The sequence below is a fragment of the Leopardus geoffroyi genome, chromosome D4 (assembly GCF_018350155.1).
Source record: "Leopardus geoffroyi isolate Oge1 chromosome D4, O.geoffroyi_Oge1_pat1.0, whole genome shotgun sequence".
NCBI lineage: Eukaryota > Metazoa > Chordata > Mammalia > Carnivora > Felidae > Leopardus > Leopardus geoffroyi.
This window is the reverse complement of record NC_059342.1, coordinates 88,107,072-88,113,521: the sequence shown is the minus strand read 5'-3', so window position 1 is coordinate 88,113,521 and position 6,450 is coordinate 88,107,072. Positions and strand designations below refer to the sequence as shown.

General features: G+C 55.4%; 1 long non-coding RNA gene across 1 annotated transcript; it reads left to right on the top strand.

Moving 5' to 3' along the window:
- The first annotated feature begins 319 nt into the window (after positions 1-319).
- On the top strand, positions 320-5,314 carry LOC123593457. Its single transcript, XR_006710322.1, has 2 exons — positions 320-1,220; positions 3,976-5,314. It is a non-coding gene; the product is annotated as an uncharacterized LOC123593457 (long non-coding RNA).
- The last annotated feature ends 1,136 nt before the right edge of the window (positions 5,315-6,450 follow it).

Genomic DNA, 6,450 nt, shown 5'->3' with positions numbered 1-6,450 from the left:
GGAAAGACCCACCCCTTCTAAGCGGGCTGGGCCTTGGCAGGGGGAGGGGGGGGCGGTCACAGCAAAGGGGCTATGTGTCCGGCTGGTGAAATCCAATCAACCTTGCCAGGAGAGGTATCCTTTGAACTGGAACCTGAAAGGGGGGTGTTGTTTGTTTGTTTGTTTGTTTAACTTATTAAAAAATTTTTTTTAAACATTTATTCATTTTTTGAGAGACAGAGAGTGAGTAGGGGAGGGGCAGAGAGAGAGGGAGACACAGAATCGGAAGCAGGCTCCAGGCTCTGAGCCATCATCAGCCCAGAGCCCGACGCGGGGCTCGAACCCACGGACCGCGAGATCGTGACCTGAGCCGAAGTCGGACGCTTAACCCACTGAGCCACCCAGGCGCCCCGAACTGTGAATTGTAGGTATGACCAGTGGTCAATGTCAAAGGTTCGGGAGCTATGGGAAAGCTCGGAGAAGAAAATAAAAACCTTCCGTACTGTCACCACACAGAGGCAGTCCTGGGTCGCCCTCCGGGGGCTCTGGGACACTTGTTTGTGCCCGTTGTGATGAGGGCTGGGGTCATCGCGACCACTTCCCAACCAGATCGCTGCCTCTCCCCTCGCCTCCCACTCGAGGGACGCTGCCTTCTCGCGAGGCTGGCCTCTTCTTTTCTCCGTCGTTGGTCTCTTCCTGTAGAGTGCGAGGGGCACAGGGGTGTGGGCCTCTGCCGTTTTCCTGCTGGGCCTGTGTCCCCAGGCCTCGGAAGGGCGCCTGGCTCCTAAGGTGTTTGTGTTAAGTGAACAGATAGTGTGTAAAATGAACGTGACGGTGTGTGTACGTGCAACACAAGATAAGGCTTCAGGATTGCCTTTATCCGGGGTGGGATTCCACGACCCAAAGTTTTTGTTAAGGGCTTCTTGGCGCGTCACAGACCCGGGCGGCATCCGGGCGTGGGGCTCCCACAGTCTGGCAGCGACACGCGGGACCGGCTCTTTTGTCACTGCTGGAGGTTTTCCTTAAACCTCCAAGTACATTTGCACTTCCTCCTGGGGCTTTTGATGGTCAAGAACGCGAGTTTTATCCCCCTGGTTTTTCATCATCCCGGACAACCTCATCATTTATTTACTCGGCCCTTATCGTCGGATAAATCAATTTTCCAAGGCCGCGTCAGGATTAGCTCTGCTTCCACGAGCATCTTCGAACATAAATCTTCCGTGCACGTCCGTTTCTTGAAGGTACGTTTCTAGAAGTAAAATTGCTCAGTGAGAGGCATGTGGGTTTTTTTTGAGGCTCGCGGTATAGAGATTGTGCTCAAAACAACAGTCCCCGTTTGGATGGGATTTTTTTTTTTTTAATTTTTTTTTCAACGTTTATTTATTTTTGGGACAGAGAGAGACAGAGCATGAACGGGGAAGGGGCAGAGAGAGAGGGAGACACAGAATCGGAAACAGGCTCCAGGCTCTGAGCCATCCGCCCAGAGCCCGACGCGGGGCTCGAACTCACGGACCGCGAGATCGTGACCTGGCTGAAGTCGGACGCTTAACCGACTGCGCCACCCAGGCGCCCCATGGATGGGATTTTAAAAAGAGTTTTGTCAAGTTTTAGTGCCCACGTGGGGAAATTTACAAGTGTGTATAAAGAGCGGAGACCCCCCCCCCCACGATCCCGCGTCCCTGAGAAAAATCACCGTTCACATTATGGTTTATTACTTGCCAGATTTTTTTTTTAACCATGGGTATTACAAATATGCACATGAGATGTAATAAGCATAATATATCTGTGCATATTAGATACATGTAAATGTGTCAGTGTATAAATAATACACTTATATATGAGTGTGTGTGTGTATATCTCTCCAAAGAGAGAGAGAGAGAGATGGTGAGGCATGTCAGGTTTCTTCACCTCTGCTCCCTGGAGAGCCTGTCGTGTGGCCACCCACGGGACAAGGGTATCTGTGCCAGCCAAGAAGATTCTGAGCCGCTTCCCTTTCCAAAGCTCGAATCTTGAAAATAATAGGGTTCTCCTTTCCATTTCCAAATATAAAATTATGACATTGAATTATTCTTTTTCAAACTTCACGCAGCTCCCCAGACATGCAGAGGTATCTGCGGGCTGTCTAGAACTTGACTTTGTTTTTTTAAAAAGCTGACACTACAGGGGCGCCTGGGTGGCTCGGTCGGTTGAGCGTCTGGCTCTCAATTTCGACTCAGGCTGTGAGCCCGGGGTCGTGGGATTGAGCCCCGCGTTGGGCTCTGTGCTGAGTGTGGAAATTGCTTGAGATTCTCTCTCTCTCTCTCTCTCTCTCCCTCTACCCTGCTTTCTCTCTCTCTCTCTCTCTCTTTGTTTTTTTTTTAATTTTTTTTCAACGTTTTTATTTATTTTTGGGACAGAGAGAGACAGAGCATGAACGGGGGAGGGGCAGAGAGAGAGGGAGACACAGAATCGGAAACAGGCTCCAGGCTCTGAGCCATCAGCCCAGAGCCCGACGCGGGGCTCGAACTCCCGGACCGCGAGATCGTGACCTGGCTGAAGTCGGACGCCTAACTGACTGCGCCACCCAGGCGCCCCATCTCTCTCTCTCTTAAAAAAAAAAAGTTGACACTACATCGTAACCCTCGTTGGAATGCATTTTCACGGCCATAAGAGAGCAGCCAGAGGAAGGAACGAGACAGGGAAAAGGAACTGTCTGGAGGGATTGTCTGGAGAGTCTGGGGCGGGGGACAAGGAGGGGTTAAGGCTGGACAGGAAGAGCAGGGCTAGGTGGTGGAGCCCCGAACACCTGGCCTGGGTGATGGAACATCGTTGAGAGAGCCCTCGGGAGCCGCAGGAGGCTTTAGACAGGGAAGGGTCATGATCGGAGCTGGGTTTTAGGGCAAGAAATCGGTCAGCTTGTACAGAAGGGCCCGGAAGGAGGTGAGAGGGGAGGCTGTTCCTGTGGCCTGGCAGATAATTCGAGCAAAGGCTCCAGGTCGCCTCTGTGGTGGGTCTGGAGTCCTTGGATGTGCCACGGGCAGAGGGAGGCCCAGCTCAAGGTAGACATCCAAGCTCTATCTCCACCTGTGTTCCTGTCTATGCCGTGTAACAAGTCGCCACAAACATAGCGGCTTAAAACAACACCCATTCATGATCTGACAGTTTCTGTAGGTCAAGAGTCGGGGCACAGCTTAACTGGGTCCTCTGCTAGGGGTCTCACGGCAGTCAAAGAGGCCTTTGGGGCTGGGGCCTCTTGTGGAACTCAGTGTCCCCTTCTAAAGCACATTTACTTTATACGGGGAATTGAATTCCTGGCAGTCGGCTGTTAAGACTAAGCCCCCCCCCCTCCCCCCCCGCTGCTGGGGGCCACCACCCCCAAAGGCAGTTCACAACAGGGCTGTTTGGTTATAAGGCCGGCAGGCAAGAGAGCATCTCTCTACTTTGAGCCCCTTCTTTCAGGGAAGACCGGAGTCTCTTTAGAAGGCTCACCTGCTTAGGTCAGGCCCACCCAGGATAATCACTCTCCCTTTTGATTAAGTCAAGTCAACTGATTAGGGACCTTCATTAACTCTGCTAACTTCCTTCATTTTCGGTTAGAAACAAGCCAGAGTTTCCACCCACACTCAAGGAGAGGGGATTTCACAAAGCTGTGGTTACCTGGGGGTGAGAATCACGGGGCCATTCTAGAATGATGCCAACCGCACACCTCTCCTTTCAGTGCCTTTTCTTTTCCATTAATGTTTATCTATTTTTGAGAGAGAGAGCATGTGAGCAGGGAAGGAGCAGAGAGAGAGAGAGAGTGAGAGAGAGAAGCCAAAGCAGGCCCAGGCTCCCAGCTGTCAGCAAAGAGTCCGATGCGAGGCTCGAGCTCATGAACTGTGAGATCACGACCTGAGCTGAAGTCAGACCCTTAACCGACTGAGCCACCCGGGCGCCCCAACACATTTTCCATCTTTAAAGAGCTCCTTCGCCAGCGGAGACGATTACGTGGGCCTGTTTGTTTTTGTTTTCCGATAGGGTTATATCAGCCACGTCACAGAAAACACGCAGACGAGCGGATTGCAAGCCGCCCATAAAACGTAAACTACAATATTTACCTTTCGGTTCCCGCCTTCTCAGGGTTTTTACACCGCGGGGATGAAACGTGGGGCAAACGGCTCAGCACGCATTGGTTTTGATTCCCCTTTTGGATTCCTTCTCAAGGTGGGGCTGAGAGATGGCATCAGATGGGACACGTTCCGGAAGGCTGGTGCCAATGTTTACGCTGTGACCCCTGCTGGTGATTTAGGATTTGTTCGTCCCTTTGTGTTTCAAGAGAAGGCTAGGTCAGGGGCCCCCCTACTAGGCCTGTGGTTCTCCCAGCTCTGTGCCCGACAGTGGCCTCACAGCGCCCTCCAGGGAGGGATGACACAGGGGTGGGACGCGGGGATGCCATTTTGCTCTGGTCCTCAACTGGCGTTCCCCAAGAGTGTGGGCAAAGAAGGGGCCCTGAATGGTGTGTGCCAGGTTCTCTGGGCAGGAACAGTGTTCAATGCACCCCGGGACCTCAAACTCCACTCTGCGTGCTGTCACCATAAACACCAAAGTGCCCGTTGATAGAAGGTAACTCTGTGCCAACAATCCTGTGGTGCGGCTTCTGTGATCATTACCTGTTCTTACCCTCATTTTAGGGGACGAAACTGAGGCCCGGAGAAGTGCTCTGCCCAAGGTCAAACTGGTCTGTTTCTCAGGTCTGGGGTTTTCCGAGAGCCCGACTGCCTTTTCTCTTTCTCCCAATCACCTTCCTTTATTTCAAACAAACAAACAAAAAATAGAGGCAGATGCTTGCAATCTCCTCTCCCAAGCGTGCTTGGCCAAAGGGGCAGAGGGAGGCTGAGAGAGAGGAAGGTTCCAAGTTCTCCCAGCCTGGGACGGGGCCTGGGGTACCTTATCCTCATGGAAAATTCTATCCCAGAACGGCTGCCCACACAGCCCAGCAATCAGGGCTACAAAAGTGACAGCAATGTTTGAATAGATTTTCTGTTCGGGCGGGGGGGGGGGGGAGGCTGCTGTGCTCCCCTCCCTCAGCTCCCGGAGCAGCATATGTAAACGATTAAGACGGTTTGTTTTCTCTAGCGTGCTTGGGAGGAAGTGACACCGAAATCCTGGTGGCCCAACGGCAGGGCCAGCGCCTCCGTGGGAAACGGGCCCCCAGCTTTTTCTGCAGCGGGTGTTGTTGGGACCCGCCTTCCCCCCACCCCCCAACCGGAGCCCTCCGCCCAGTGTGACCCCATCTCCGCCGCAGGCAGTCCCGACCTGGCGATGCTTCGTGAGACCCTCCCTTTGGATGAGAAATAAACCGATGGGCCTCCATCCAGTGGCGAGGGCACTGCTCTGGACCCCCCCCCCCCCCGGGCCGGCCCTTCACTCGTGCAGATTCCTGGGGTCGGGGTGGGGGACACGGTCAGCTCCTCACGAGGGAGGGCGCCACTCCCTGCTTGGAAAAGGACGGCCCAGCTCTCGTGTGGGTAGAGGGGCAGGCCAGCGTCTTCCCAACACCTCTACCAGGCAGGCCCTGCTTCCAGAATCTCTTTCTCCCAGGCACGTCCGCGTGCCTGAGCCACATCCTGGCCACCTGGCCGTCCCCCTCAGCCCGTCATCTGGTCATTAACCCCTGCCCTGCTGTGTCCGGGACACCTCCCAGATCTGCCCGCTCTGTCCCCATCCGGTCCGGGCTCCTGTCCATCCAGCATCTGCCCTGGCCCCCGCAGGGGTCACTCTGCTTCCACTCTTAGCCCTGGGGCCACTCCTCCACACGGAACCCCGGGGGGCGTGTCCCTCCTCCACGGCTCCCCACCGCCAGGATGACATCCAGAATTCTCCATCTGGCCCCACGGGCCCCACTGAAGCCAGCCTCTGCTCCTCTCCACCTTCATCCTGCATCAGGAGATCCAGCCCGGGAACTGTCCCCGCTGGCCCCCAGAGGCAGCTTTTGGCTCGCCCCGGGGCCTTCACACACACTGTTCCCTTGGCTAGAAACACTGTTCCCCTCCCCACCCCCACCCCCGCCTTGGCCTGGCAAACTCTTCGTCCTTGCAGGACACCGCTTCCGGGAAGGCTGCCCAGATGTCTGAGACTAAGTTTGGGGCTCCCCGGGCCTGGTGTGGCCTCTGCCCCGAGGGACCCTGCGTCAGTTCTCTGCTCTCTCCTCATGTAGCATGTCATGTTTGTTCAGTGAATGAGTGGCAAATAGAGGCCCAGGAACCACCTACCCGAGGCAGAGGCCACACGGAGGAAGACGACGCGGCTCTGGCCGCACACGCTCCCCCACCCCCACCCCCACCCCAGTCCAGGGCACAGGTGTCTCCCCCGCTCTGGCCCTCGCAGTCGGGGTGAGCCCGAGCCCCCTCAAGACATCCGCAGGACGGCCCCTCCCCACGCCTTCAGCCGGAGCCCGTGCCTCCCTCGCCCTCAACGGTGCCCCACGCTCTCCTGCGGACGGAGTCCCAACTG